Genomic DNA, 15,655 nt, shown 5'->3' with positions numbered 1-15,655 from the left:
GGCATCACCCTTCGTGCTTTTACTCTCGTCCTCACCATATAATCAATATAATCGGCACGGAATTGTACATCATGCGGCACGGCATCACCCTTCGTGCTTTACACTCTTTCCTCACAAATCATACACGACATTACCATTTGTGCTTTAACACTCTCTCACCAAAACAATACACGGCATCACCCTTCGTGCTTTAACACTCTTCCTCACCCAAACAACAATCACAAACAATAGGGCAATGAAATAAATGAAATTACAATAAGAATCCCGGCAAGGGAACAATAGTTCAACAATCAAGTCCCAGCAAGGGAACAACATCAAAAGAAACATCAATATCCCGACAAAGGAGATTACATCAAAAGCAACAATATCCCGGCAAGGGAGATAATATAATGATTCTCTTCTCTTTTTCACTTTTACTTCACAACTCACTTCACAACTTGAGTCAATGCTCTAAAAGATTCAATTACCACTTATACTTTCACATTTCATTGTACAACTTGAGCCAACGCTCCTCAATGTTCAAATATCTCAATTACTTTCACAAACTTTGCCCAACAATAGAAACTATCATCAAAGCATGAATAATACAACAAAGTCAGAATAATCACAATGTAAGACTCACGGGCATGCTTGACACCAACGTATAGATACTTGTCACCATGCATATATGTCGTACTCGACAAATACCACATAGCAAATAGGACTCGACTCCTAATCCCTCAAGCTAAGGTTAGATCAAACGCTTACCTCGATGCCACGAACACAATTCAAGTCTATACTATCGCCTTACCTCTTGATTCCACCACCAATTCATTCGTATCTAGTCACAAGTTACTTAATTACACCAATAAATGCTAAATGGATCAACTCTAATGCATTTGAAAATGAGTTTTCTAAAGTTTTACCCAAAAAGTCAAAAAAATCACCCCCGGGCCCACATGGTCAAAACTCGAGGTTCGAACCAAAACCCGTTTACCCATTCCCCCACGAACTCAAATATATAATTTGTTTTGAAATCAGACCTCAAATTGAGGTCCAAATCCCCAATTTTTGAAAAACCTAGGTTTTACCCAAAACACCCAATTTCCCCCATGAAAATCATTGATTTTGAGTTGAAATCATGTGAAAAGATGTTAATGATTGAAGAAAACTAGTTAGAAATCACTTACAATCGTTTAGGAAGAGAAGTTACCTTTGAAAAATAGCCCTAGAGAGTTTATGTTTTGAGAAGATGTGAAAAATGATTGAAAATGCGTCTAAGTTATGAACTTACAGGTTGCAGGCATCGCAATTACGATCAGGGTTCACAACTACGGACCCAGGCTCTGCTAACTTCTCATTTGCGAAGTCAGAATTGCCAACAAACAGTCGCATTTGCGATGACAAGCCCAAATGGGGAGCATCGCATTTGCGAAGGAAAATCTCGCATTTGCGAAGGGGGGCTGGCCTGGGCTGTTTCGCATTTGCGACTCAGCCTCGGATTTGCGAACACACATTTGCGAGCTAGGCTTCGCAAATGTGAAGCCTGCAGGCCTGCAATGAAACAATTGAAGTCTGCAACTTTCCAAGTCCAAAATCCACTCTGTGGCTTATCCAAAACTCACCTGAGCCTTTGGGGCTCCAAACCAAACATACACACCAACCTAAAAACATCATACAGACTCGCTCGTGCATTCAAATCACTAAAATAACATCAACAACTATGAATTTAGCATCAAAATCATGAAATTTCTTAAAAATTTTAAATTTTCCAATTTTCTCAAATACGATCCGATTCACATCATTTCACGTTCATTTCTTACCAAATTTCACAGACTTATCTTAAATCACATATAAGTCCTGTATCGGGTATCGGAACCAAAATACGGGCCCGATACCATCAAATTTTAAACACATTTCATTTCCAAAACTCATAAATAATTCCAGAAAATAATTTCTTTAAAAATTTATTTCTCGGGCTTGGGACCTCGGAATTCGATTCCGGGCATACGCCCAAGTTCCATATTTTCCTACGGACCCTCTCCGGGACTGTCAAATCACGGGTCTGGGTCCGTTTACCCAAAATGTTGACCGAAGTCAACTTAAATCCATTTTAAAGTTAAAATTCATCATTTTTCATAGATTTTCACATAATGGCTTTCCGGCTACGCGTTCGGACCGCGCACGCAAATTGAGGTGATGTCGAAAGCGGTTTTTGAGGCCTCAAAACGCAGAATTTACTTTTAAAGCAAGTGATGACCTTATAAAATTAAAGGAGCGCACAAGTCGCAGGAAGAAGGAGGCGTCTAAAGTTGTAAAAATTAGGGTATAGGTTAAATAATTTTAAAAATATGGGTATAAGTTAAATAGGGACGGCCAAATAGGGCGCCTGTGCAATTTTTACCTCAGCAAGTGGGTAGTGCTCCTCCAAAAGTTAAACTAATTAAACTTCAAATGGGCCAAAAGTGTCCCTCTACTATGCGAAATTGAGGGCATCTGCCCTTTGTTAAAACTTTGGCTCTGGCCTACCCCTTCCATTAATTCATTGGGCTAAAAATGACTCTTTTTCGTTCCCTACCTAACAGAAAATAATTTAGGGACTTTTTATGCTCCTAATTAATGTACCAACCCCCTCCCCTCTCTCCAACCCATCATTTTTTAAGCGATCCGAACCTATTTTTCTTCTTCTATTAAGATTTATTTCCCTCCTTCTTCAAAACCCTAGCCCCTCTTCTAAAATTCTCAATTCTGCTCAAGTGAGTATTATTTTTTCTTTAATTCTAGTAAATTTCTTATTGTGTAGAGTTTTAGAGTAAGATTAAAGTCATCTTCTTTATTTATTTATTTATTTCCATTGTTCATGAAGTTTCTCAATTTTCTAGTTTTTCTACGGGTGTAATAGGATGTGTTTCTATGGAACTCTTGAGAATCCTAGAAGACGTTTTTTTAGGTGCCCAAAGCCTTATGTAATTGGCCGTTTGTATCTTGTGAATTTTGTGTCTAATTTTGAACATACTTATATGGATCATTTGTTCTAATGTTATAATTTTTTTATTGCAGAATAAGGGGTTATGTGGTTATTGGGAATGGGAAGACGATGAATTCTCTTCGAAAGTTTTAGTTGTCATCAATAAATTGAAGAGGGGAAAGGAGGCTCTTGTGAGGAAAATAGATTTTTTGTAGAAAAAATCAGATTATCTTCATATTGAAATCAATGTATTAAAGGAAAAAGTTGCTGCCTTTGAAGCTTCTTCTACTGATCATGATAGAGTAGTTGCAAAGTTGTTGGGTTCTCATTCTTATGCATTTAACATTCTTATGTTAAATGCATTGTTGTTGTTCGATTGATTGTAATGGCATTAGGATGTTTAACGAAATATAAAGTATGTAATGTATTTTCTTATGGTAAAAGATATTAGCAATATTATTTGAGCCTATAAGAAATGGACTTAAATACTAGTATTGTGATGCATTTTCAAAGTTAATGTATAATTGCAGTGCAATAAAGCTTGCTGAAAACTATTTTGGAAGTGGATTTATGTTAATGTGTGAGCTTAATTCCTTTACATAAGAGATATCATCAGTGCTAAGGTTAAGAAAAGGGACTCCAGTGATTCATTCCTCCAGAATCTCTAATAAGCCAATGCATTAAACACTTCATAACATTGTAAACAAAAATTGGAACTAAAATGCAAATTTCAACTGACGACGCACCTCAATCCCTACTAGTTGGTGCTGCAGTAAGTTAACAAGAAGCCCAAAACTTATCAAAGTAATAGGAAGTCTTACAAGTAATGTGAATACATATGAACACATGACAATTAAAAACTGCCATGATACACATTGCTCTGTGTGATCACAATAATCAGCTACTACTGTTATTAAAACTAAAAATGCAAGCAAGAAAGACCAATGGACTTTGAACATCGATATAGAGTAGTATTGTTTGGTATCTGAAACCTTAGATCAACAACTGTTTCATAAGTTGTGAGCTGATTACAGAAGCAAATGCTAAGCACTAGTAGCCTCAACTTCATAACAGCACATGAGAAAAAAAAAAAAACAAGCTCAGAAACAAACTAAAATCAATAGCCTCCCTTCAAATCATTGACCACATTATGGTATGAGAGTAATAGTTTCCAAAGCAGCAAAAGGAATTGGTGGCAATTACTATTTCACAAAACAGTTCTCCAAGAAACAATATTTACTATTCTAGAGTACACATATACAACAAACACTATAATCCCACAATTTTTTTTTTAAAACTTTCCCATAAGATGAAGTAAACAACGAACAAGAGATTCCACAACAAATACTAGAATTTCACATTCTGGACTTAACATTAACAAGCCAAAAGCAGTTAAGATACACATTAATCCATTACAAATTCTACATGTGATCTTGTCAACAAGATAAATTGTGAAAGTGAGTTCATGGAAGATCAACCAAACATTTGGAGAATTTTCACAAGTTAGTTTCCAAGTACATGCAAGCAATAAATTAATTGATTTTCCCACGTAAGTAAAAAGAAGCTACGAACAAACTAATCTTCAAATCCCTCCTCATCAATTGATTCATCAGTTGGTACTCCTTTTCCCTTTCTATCAATTATCTTAAATTTTTTCTTTCTTCCTTCATCCTGTAGCTGTTTGGATGTCATTACTGCCTTACCCTTCAAAGTAGTCTTAGTTGGTGAATAAGGCAAGCCCGATGGTATTGACACCCCATTAGCATCTCTAGTAAATATAATTCTCCTTGACCCAATTGGTGGCTTTGCCTTTGTCATCCTCTCCTTCAGTCTTGTCATTGTCTTAGAAAAAATCTTTGGCCTAAGTAGTGGGTCTTCGTCAATACCAACTTTAGGACCATAAGGTTGCGATTGTTGTGTTACAGCTTGAGTTGAATAAACTGATTGTTGTGTTATAGATTCAGTTGAATAAAATGATTGTTGTGTCCCAGATTCAGTTTGAAATTCTGCTTCTTCTTCTTCATGTGTGCCACCTGAAACTAGTACAGTTGAAATTGATATTTGTCCATAGTTTTTTCTTTTCCTCGAGCTTGAACCTTCTCCATGAGTAGTGTCATGTCATCAAAAGAAGATATACAATGATTTAGTTGAGTCTCAAAATAAAAAGGAAAGATTAGAAAATAAATGCTTACATTGTAACAAGACCTTGCATTATGGTCAGCTTTATCACATTTACTCCAGTGTATAGTAGCTCCCTTCCTAGAAACACTACATTCACCCTTCCTTTTTCCTTTTTCATATAGTACTCTATTCCTCTTAACTTTGGGTATGCCTACAGTTTTCACAACTTCTGGTGGCTTCATAGCTTGTGCAGGATTGATCTTCCAGAATTAACCTCCCTAACAGGCTGTATTTGCTCTTCATCAAGTATGCCTCTTTACTGTGATACCAATGTATTTGTGTTACTGGATCAATCTAAGATACAAGCAAAGCAAAATAAAATACATCAAAAATTAAACAATTGCATCAGTAACAAAAAAGTTTCAACTCAAGACAATATACCTTATCATGCTACAAAGCCTTGATAGCATAGGGGCATGAGATCCCAGATAAGCCCCAAAGCTTACAGGTGCACCTTTTGTCTCAAGATTAACTGTGTGTCTATCATCTCCCTCACTGATTTCATAGTCAAATTCACCATTGAAGTGTATATGAAAACCAAGAGTTATTTCTCTATAAGAATTGTATAGCTTCAATTCAAGTTAGACTGTATACCAACATCTTCATAACCTTCAACCTTATCTCCTCCAACATTTTGATGATATGCATCTGTCTTGCCTCCAAAATCCATGCATTAAATGATTCAATGAAATTAATGTCAACTTGAGGAAAAATTTATCCTGTCAACCATGATATTTTGTACACTGAGTGTCAAAATAAGCTCTCCACCAAGTTTGAGGTGGATATTTTAGCAAGTCTTTAGCAGCTTCTTCGTTAATATCATCCAATTTTCTCAATTGATCCTTAAAGTCTTCTTCATATGTGGCCCAAACACACCACCACATAAGCTTCTTTGCTTGTCCACTCTTTTATTTTTTACACCAATATGCCTTGCACAAAATCTATGCCTAGCTTCAAGAACCACAATGTTCTTAGCATCAATTAATTCATGTAAATTCATTAAGCAACAATTATGAAAAAAATGAACTTGACAGAAAAAAACTGAAAGGAAAAAAAAATTAAAATTGCTTACTTTTTGCATGTCTGAGATGAATGTCACTCCATCTCCATCTTTAAAATCCAAAGATTGCTTCCAAAGCACCAAAAACCAACTCCAAGTTCTACTTGTTTCTTTATCTACCGCTGCCCATGCTATGGGAAAAAAATAATCCATATAATCTTGCCCTATAGCCACTAACAACTACCCTTTATATTTTTCCTTTAGAAAAGTACCATCTAAACCAATTAGTGGTCTCAAACCACTTTTCCATCCATCCTTCATTGCTTTCAAACAAATTTACATTCTCAAGAACTTCCTTTTGCCTTGTTCAAGAGCATCATTTGATATATTGATAACTACATCACTTCCCGGATTAGAAGTTCTACCATATGCTTCAAGTTTCTTGTAGTCCTCAAAGAAACTACCTTCAAACTTCTCAAGAGCAAACCTCTTAGCTCTTTTCACGATAGTCTTAGATACATTTAGGTCATAACTAATCTTCAACTCCCCTCTCATATCTTTTTACCTTGTATTGAGGATTATACTGAACCCTACTCTTAAATATATGTGTTAATGTTTTGGCACCTGCCCTAAGATTTTTAACCATAGGGTCACAAGTGTGATTGAGATTTAAGGTTTTGATTCTAAAGGTGTCACTCCTCCCATCTTCTGATATGAAATAGTCAAAGGGTCATTCATCTTGCCACTTATATGTGGCCCTAGTAGTATCACTTTTTTTTTTACCCTCAAACATTTACGATTAGCTATTGCATAGAAGTTTATCACCTTTCTGGCCTCAGTCATATCTTTAAATGTTTGACCCTTTTCTAATTCCTTATAGTTCTCTAATTTATAACTCATATCCCTCATTCTTTATTGGCTAAATGCCTTAAGTTCTTCAGAATTATAACCATATGAAATTAGATCATCAGACTCACAATCACGTACACTACTTTCTTGGTCAGAAGCTACATCAAAATTTACAATGTATGTTTCAGTGTAGTATTTGATATCTTGAGCAAAAACCCTCAAATCTGAATCATCTACAACAAAGAAATTTATAACTCTAAACTCCTTACTGAATAAATACTACAAGATCCTCATACCATCATTATCTGTTACCAAGTAATATCTTCCAGAAGGTCCAGTTACTAAAAGATGTTTGATTTTTTTTAAAACCTAAGTTCTTTGTAAACTCATCACATACAACAGCAAATCGAACACCACTAGATTCATGACCAGACAAAACATACAATAGATTCTGATTATATAGAAGTTCAGGTGAAATTACCCCCATAGTCGAAAATCAGGTCAACTTTCTGAATCATCTTCAATAGCTTTCACATGCAAAGGAACAAAAAAAGGAGACAAAAGATGGACCACATCAGTAACTATACAACAACAAGTATCAATTAAAAATCATAATAAATCCTAAAAGGCAAGAAGCTGGCTATCGGGCCATAAAATATTCCAATAAAGACATCAAAAAAATAAACTTTAGATATAAAATCAAGTTTTTAAATCATTTTCTCTTGCAACAACACCAAAAAGAAAATATTTCTTTAAACAAAAAAGGGCCAACAAAACCCTAACTACACAATAAAAAATTATAACAGTGACTAGTAGTATACCTTGATTTTCCTTTTTCGACCAGCAAAGCCCTCACAAACGAAGCCCTAGAACGAGTAGCCTAGAGAACTCGCATAATATTCTGAGAGTTATGAGATAACAATGAGGACTGATTGGGGTTAAAAGAGCAGGGTTGGGTCGGGTCACCTTAGATTATAATGGGTTAGGTTAAAAAGTAATTTAAAATATTTATTTAAAAGTCAAATAGTCAAATCTTATTAATTAATAATATAATTAACTCTAATGTATCCCTAAATTATTTTCTGTTGGGTGGGGAACGAAAAAGGGCATTTTTGGCCCAAGGTATTAACGGGAGGCCTAGGCTAGAGCCAAAGTTTTAACGGAGGAGAGCCCTCAATTTCGCATAGTAAAGGGACATTTTTGGCCTATTTCCAAACTTAATATGTAAGCGAGTGCAAGTAAGTTTCTTCTCGGGAATTTTGCAAAAATATTCCAAATAAGTTCTAATTTATCAACATGTAGCCATTAATCATACACTTACAAAAACTAGTTAGATACATATAAAAATTGAAAACCCAAATAAATAAAGATTCTTTCTCTCCAAGAATCAAATGCAAAGTTCTCCTTCCATATTTTTAAGGGTGATTAGCAACATTAGAGGCAAGACGAAAAGGAAATTTCATGAATGAAATAGCAAATAAGATGATATAGTTTTGCTAACATACTACATGAAGGTAGTATGCCAGCATTGTGTCCATTTTCTAATTTTCAAAATTGCCCTTTTAAGTACCCTTGTGTTTTTTATTAATTGAAGGTTATAATTATAATTTGAGCAAGATAGTTTTTATTGTCATTCTCCTCAACGAATTTTTCTCTCTTTCAATGGCAGAATGTTTCGGCACTGACAATCTGTTCTGCAATTATTTTCTTTTCAAATAGTTTTTACGCTACCTTCACTATTTTTCGCCTATAAGCATTTTCCTTCTCTTATCATATCAGATCAGTAAGATTTAAAATTTCGTTTATCAAAAGAAATTGCATCGGAAATCCTTTTTTTGATGTAATCCTCTCAGATAGTTTGGTTATCGAGTTGAGTAACATCCATTTACGAAATGCATTTTAGATTTGGTATTCCCCATTTTCTTTTCATGATTTTTTCTGAAAGTTTTGGCTCAATCAAGTACTTATTTAAATCTCAGCCTCCGGAAATATTCACAAATAACTCAAAGAAGAATGAAAACCCAAAATTATCACAAAAAGAAAAAAGAAGCTAGCGAGTCTAGCGACACCTTTGCAGCCAAAAAAACAGATCGAGAAAGTTAGCAAAAATTTAAAGAGAACGAGAGGGAGAAAGAAAGGGAAATGGGGGAGTACAAATTGTTTTTTATTTTTTGGGAAAAAGGACAAAAACACCCCTCTACTAAGTGTGTTATTGAACCACTGTTAAGGATATTTAAAAGGAAAGAAAGTTGGGGACAATGCTAACATACCACATGAAGGTAATATGTTAGCAAAACCCATATATATATAAAAGATGAGTCATAAGTGGAACTTTTTTTTTAATGGATATTGTTAAAATTCATTAAAAATATATATATGAGTCAACTTACAAAATTTGAAGAAGATTGGAGGTGATTTGGACTGATTTGAAATCGAGTTTAAGATAATTTTTCTGCGACACATGTATCAAACATGTATCACACATGTATTTCACGCACATGTATATATGGATATACATGTGATACATATTTGATACAAATATAATACACAGTGTGATATACATAATTAATTTTCCATATCTTCTACATAATTAATAATATTTTATAAATTGACTCATTCTTATACTAACTTACTTATGGGCTGATATAACTGGTAATTCCCTTTTTCTCTACATCATAAAATAATTATAGTGGTAGGTTTATATAGTTTCTGCTTCTCGATCGAAAATAAGGCAAAACTATTTTGGTCAGTTTATCAGTTTTACTAGGTTTAATCATATATATTATCAGTTTATCAGTTATACGTTTACATGGTTAGTTCTTTAGAGTTTAGACGGTTACAGTAGGGAATAAGCAACTGGGAGCTAGATTTTCTTATTTGCACTTTTTGGTTATTTTTGCAAACTTGTCAAATTATTGACCAGTGAATGACGAGAATTAATGGGAGAAATTCAAAAATAGTTAGATTTACAAGTGGTCATTCAAAAATAGCCACAGTTTCAAAAGTCATCGAAATTTAGCCACTTTTCATACAAAGAATCTGAACGAAAACACTGTTCAAAATTTGAAAAATACTCCAGTATATTATACTACTGGAGTTACAGCAAAGAATACTAGAACTCCAACATATTATATTGGAGTTTGGAGTTCCAGTATACTATGCTGGAACTCCAGTATATTATATTAGAGCCAGCAAAGTATACCGGTCTAGTATAATATGCTGGAAGTCCATGCACAGGTACACCGAACTCCAGTACATTATGCTGGACCGGTCTCTGTTGCAGCAAAATAGTGGCTATTTTTCAATGACTTGGAAAATACTGGCTATTTTTGAATGACCAGTCCGAAAACTGGCTAGACTGTGCTATTTTAACAGAATTAATTGATCAGTTTACTAAACGAGAGTAGAAATGACCTCAGGTAGCTGCTTCAAAGGATTGTTATTTAGAATAGTCCATATAACTTGAATTTTAGTTTTTCAGTTCAATTTTTTGGGATAAATGTCCTGAATTTATGATTTTCAGTTTAATTTTCCAGGGTAAATAAATACTAACTAATCTCTAAATAGCTGCTATAAGAATGGATGCTTGTGTACTTTTCCTCAAACGAAATGAGGGGCATTTGCATCTATACCCGCTTTTTGGTCCACGTTTTAACTTGTACCCGCTTTTCAAAAAAAAATGCAAGTGTGCCCACTTTTCGTGTAACTTCAGCATACGGACCTGAAGTAGCAAAGGCAATCACGCAAACTTCAGCATTCTAGTAGACGAGCCTGAAGTAGCAAAAATTGCTGAACCAGGTGTGCTGAAATTTTTGTTTGTAATTGCTGAACTTAAGCAAGTTTTGTTCTCTATTTGCTGAAGTTTTTGTTTGTAATTGCTGAACTTAACCATTCTAGTAGCTGAAGTTTTGTTCTCTATTTGCTGAAGTTTTTGTTTGTAATTGCTGAACTTCAGCATGTTTTAGCTGAAGTTTTTCACGTAAACTTAGTGTTGGCTGAAGTTTTTGTTTTTTAATTGCTGAACTTAAGCATTCTAGTAATTGAAGTTTTGTTCTCTATTTGTTGAACTTTAGCATGTTTTAGCTGAAGTTTTGTTCTATATTTGCTGAACTTCAGCATGTTTTATGCTATCATGTAATTGATTTTTTGTACAGATAATAAGTTTATCATAAGTAGAATTAGTAACTTATAAAACTAGATAAATGATTTAGCACAACAGGTTAAAATGCATTGATAATATACAAAGCTGAATCCAACAAGTTACTATTATCTTCTTCAAAACTTACTTTAGAAAGTTATTTATAATTTGTTTTTAAATAATTTGATAAACATACTTATGGCAATCATCCCCATGAACTGAAGTTTCATAGCAGCACCAACAACAATAGAAGAAGAAAAAGAAGAAGAAGAAGAAGAAGAAGAAGAAGAAGAAGAAGAAGAAGAAGAAGAAGAAGAAGAAGAAGAAGAAGAAGAAGAAGAAGAAGAAGAAGAAAACGAAGGAGAAGAAGGAGGAGGAGAAATGAGGCTGAAGTTGTTTAAAGAGTGAGTACAAGTTAAAAAATTTTTAAAAAAAAGAGCGTATAGGTTAAATGGGGGCGACCAAATAAGGCGCCTCGTACAATTTAATGACAAGTGTTGGATCAGTTCATTGGACCTTAGCTCGAATATTGGACAATAAAGCCCAACCACTTTATTTTGCTTAGTGGGCCAAATAATCAATCTTCCAAATCCATTTGGGGACATTTGCATCTATATCCGCTTTTTGTGTCACGTTTTAACTTGTGTCTGCTTTACAAAAAAAAATTGCAAGTGTACCCGTGTTTTCGCATAACTTCAGGATACGGGGCTGAAGTAGCAAAGACAATCGCGCAAAACTTTAGCATTCTAGTAGCCAGCCCTGAATTTAGCTCTAGAGCTGAAGTTTTTGTTTTGTAACTGTCGAACTTCAGCTCTAGATCTGAAGTTTTTGTTTGTAACTGGCGAACTTCAGCTCTAGAGCTAAAGTTTTTGTTTGTAAGCTTCAGCTCTAGAGCTGAAGTTTTTGTTTTTTAACTATTGAAGTTTTTGTTTTTGTAACTGTCGAACTTCAGCTCTAGAGCTGAAGTTTTGTTTTGTAACTGTCGAACTTCAGCTCTAGAGCTGAAGTTTTTATTTGTAACTGGCGAACTTTAGCTCTAGAGCTAAAGTTTTTTCTAGAAAAATAAGCTTTTTATGTTATCGTCCGCTTTAAATGCAGCAACCTCATTTCGTCTAACTCACACTCAGCTTTGCTCAGCCATTTTTATTGCTAAGCAACTGATATTCGAAAATACAAAACAATTACGAAATCCTTATGAGGATTTATCTTTATGATATGTTGGAGTCGAAGTCTGGCTTATAGGTTCAATTACAACTTTAAAATAAGAGAATGACAACGATTAAGGGTAATGGCGTGTAATGCAGTAAAAGAGATGCAACACAGAAAAAGCATTCCACTTTGAAATGAAAACAACAAAGACTCAGACTACCAAGAACAGTAATGATCCCTAAGATGACATATTCAAAAGATTCAGTAGCTCCACCACACTATACAATCTCAGACAACCACCAATGAACTTGCATTCACAGGTTATATACATAGCCGTAACAGATTTCTTGCAGAAAAGGGAGAAGGAGAAGTTTGAGAAAGAAGAGGCGGATATAACTTTGAGGAGGAGAAGAAGGAGGAGAAAGGGGGCTGAAGTTATTTAAAAAGTTGGTACAAGTTAAAAGTTTTTAAAAAAATGGATATAGGTTAAATGGGAGCGACCAAATAGGGCGCCTCGTGCAATTTTTACATCCATTTGTAGGCCGACCAACCCATAATAATTACAATGAGAAATTTTCATAAAGCACTATCTTTTAGTAATAATTAGCCATCTATAGATACCATTTGCTATATTACGGATTATAGATACCTTTTATGTGGTTATAAGATATATTTGATGTATTTAAGTTATTGTATTCACGAATATAGTAACAAAAATAGGCGTGAATCAGGGAAGTCCAGCTAATCAATTGTTGTATTCGAGTGTATTCGACTGTATTCATGGAGTGAAACATGGGATTACAGTTTGACAGATTATTGTATTCGACTGTATTCGATTATATTCACGGCGTGAAACAGGGGATTACACTGTTTTTAAAACGAAAAGTGAATCAATTAACATAATAGACTCCTAATATAACTCAACAAACTCATTTATAATACACAAAATTTGTATTTTCAGTTATAAAAAAGATTCTCAACCAAAAAATACCCAAAAAACATAGCAATTTTCAGAGAAATTATATAATACATGTGAATACATAAATTATATTAATTAAAAAGAACTTATGAATACATTCATGACATATAACGACACAGTGAATACGATAAAATACATAGAATACAACGGGATACATTGAAATATAATGAAAAAAGATAAAAAAAAATACAATAAAATACATAGAATACAACGAGATACGTTGAATTACAATAAAAAAGACAATGAATGCAATGAAAATCATGAATACAGCGTAATACATTGAAATTACATTGAAATATTAATGGAATTGTTCAATCTGTTCGACTGGGTGATACCCGGTTGCTTGGGGACACGTGAACACTTCCGAGAATTTTACGATGAGCCCCTTAAACATGGTCAGCGATCAAGTGCTCCAGATAGATTTGTTCGAGTTGCTGATGAGCGAAAGCAGCACTTAGTATCAGTTCTGCGCAAATATTTGTTAAGAAGGACAAAGGAGTAAACTATTGGACATCTCATGTTGGGGAAGGAAGATAATGTGGGAATTGATGTGATGAATTCCATATTTGATAGCTTTGATATATAGTGTTGTGGATTCCCTTTCTCGCAAATGGCACTCGTTAGATAATCAAGAGTCAAGAACAGCGGTAGAAGTTTTGATATGCTGGTGTAATTGATTTTAATTTTAATGGGATGTGGGAAGAGAATGAGATGTATCAAAGTAGAGAGAGAAAGTAAATAATGTAACTGGTTAGCGTATTTAGTGGCTTAGGGCTAGGAGGTAACCAAAATTAAATATTTTGCTATAAACCTTAAAAGGTATCTATAGAATATAATTTTTTTAAATGATATTTATTTAAAATAAATAAGGTGTTAACATTTGTTATAGGAAGTAAAATTTCCAATTACAATTATTGTAAATTTGGCTAGCAATTATAATTATTATGGGTTGGTCGGCCTAATATATTAAAAGCCCAAATGGATTTGGAAGATTGATTTTTATATAGAGAGAGGGAGATATTTTTTTGGTTATTATTTTTGGAGCGGTTACACGGTGTAGATTTCCAATTCCGTTTTCCAACAGTACCTCCCCCTCCCCCCCAAAAAAAGAGGAAAAAACGTTATTACTTTTTTTGGGGGGTTCATCAAACGTCAAATTTTGTTAAAAAAAAACACCGTTTACTCAATTTTGGTTCGAAATTTACTGCAGTTATTTGAGCTCTGTCCATGCAAGTAATCATTTAAACGATCAACTGATAATCAAAATGATAAAGAGCAAAATGTACACCTCTTGTTCTTTGTAAGAAAATAAAGAATGATAGGAATCGACACCTGTAATTGTAATAAAAAACGCTAACCAAAATATCAATAGACATTTATGTGACTAACCTAGTTATTACTTTGAAAATTCAAATAAATATTTTATTAAAATCTCTTGTGACTAGTGGTGCTCCATTTTTAAAATTCATACCTCTAGTATTGCGTTATATACAAGTGTGATTTCATAAGTGGATTTCTGGAGGATAGAATTCACATAAACCTTAGCCCTACCTTATATGTGAGGTAGAGAAATCATTTCGAATAGACTTTCGGCTAAAGAAAAGCATTTTTAAAACATGTTTGAACAATACAAGGGTGTATACGGGTAAAACCGAGCCCTTTGGACGCCTCAGTTCTCGATGAAGTAAGTGGAACAGAACTGCAAATGCGAGGAGTAGGAATCGAGGCAAGAAGCTCCTCAAATTGAGGTCCTGGAAAACATCTGCCCTCGGAGTAATCAGAGTCACACCCCCCGATTTTGAACCACTAAACTTCGGAGAATGTAATCAAACAATCGAGCATGACTAACAAAGGGCCATGATATCCGTGCCCAGCCGGATATCACGGCGTGAATATCGGCACGCACTGACAAAAGATCAGGGATTAGTAAAACAGAAGAATTTACCATTTATAGAATTGTGGTTAGGGTAAAACTCCCATACTATATAAAGGGGAGTCTGACTATTCATCAATTCATTGTAATACGCACACCAAGGCAATATACTACAATACGCACACCAAGGCAATATACTTTCATCTTCTCTATTATTCAAAGTTCTTTATTTTCGTTCATCAGTGTTTCGTTATCGTGAGTCCGGAATCAAAGGCAGGCATTTCGTTGAGGCTGTTATTGAGTCATGTTTCACCCCTCATAATTGGTTTTACACTTATCACATTTTTTATCTATCTAATCTAAGAAAATTTATCATTTGTATTGAATTAATCCGCATATCCATAAAATCACATATAAATTCAATTGTTATCTATTTTTGAGGATAAACATCTTGGCGCCCACCGTGGGACTAAGGATAATTGTGGCTATTTGATATAAATTTTCACAGCACACTCTGCTTTACTCTTGTTCTTTGAGAT

General features: G+C 34.3%; 1 long non-coding RNA gene across 4 annotated transcripts; it reads right to left on the bottom strand.

The window, feature by feature from the left end:
• Nucleotides 1–4,292: 4,292 nt before the first annotated feature.
• LOC107785588 (uncharacterized) lies at nt 4,293–7,950 on the bottom strand. 4 transcript variants are annotated; one of them, XR_001647888.2, is made up of 5 exons: nt 7,799–7,949; nt 6,201–7,504; nt 5,510–6,079; nt 5,140–5,422; nt 4,293–5,043 (listed from the first exon to the last, which is right to left on the bottom strand). It is a non-coding gene; the product is annotated as an uncharacterized LOC107785588 (long non-coding RNA). The 4 variants fall into 4 exon arrangements; XR_001647899.2 differs by having other exon boundaries at nt 5,510–6,075; XR_001647912.2 differs by having other exon boundaries at nt 5,510–6,319; nt 7,459–7,504; nt 7,799–7,948.
• Between the last annotated feature and the right edge of the window lie 7,705 nt (nt 7,951–15,655).

The sequence above is a fragment of the Nicotiana tabacum genome, chromosome 16 (assembly GCF_000715075.1).
Source record: "Nicotiana tabacum cultivar K326 chromosome 16, ASM71507v2, whole genome shotgun sequence".
NCBI lineage: Eukaryota > Viridiplantae > Streptophyta > Magnoliopsida > Solanales > Solanaceae > Nicotiana > Nicotiana tabacum.
This window is presented reverse-complemented; position numbering and strand designations above follow the sequence as displayed.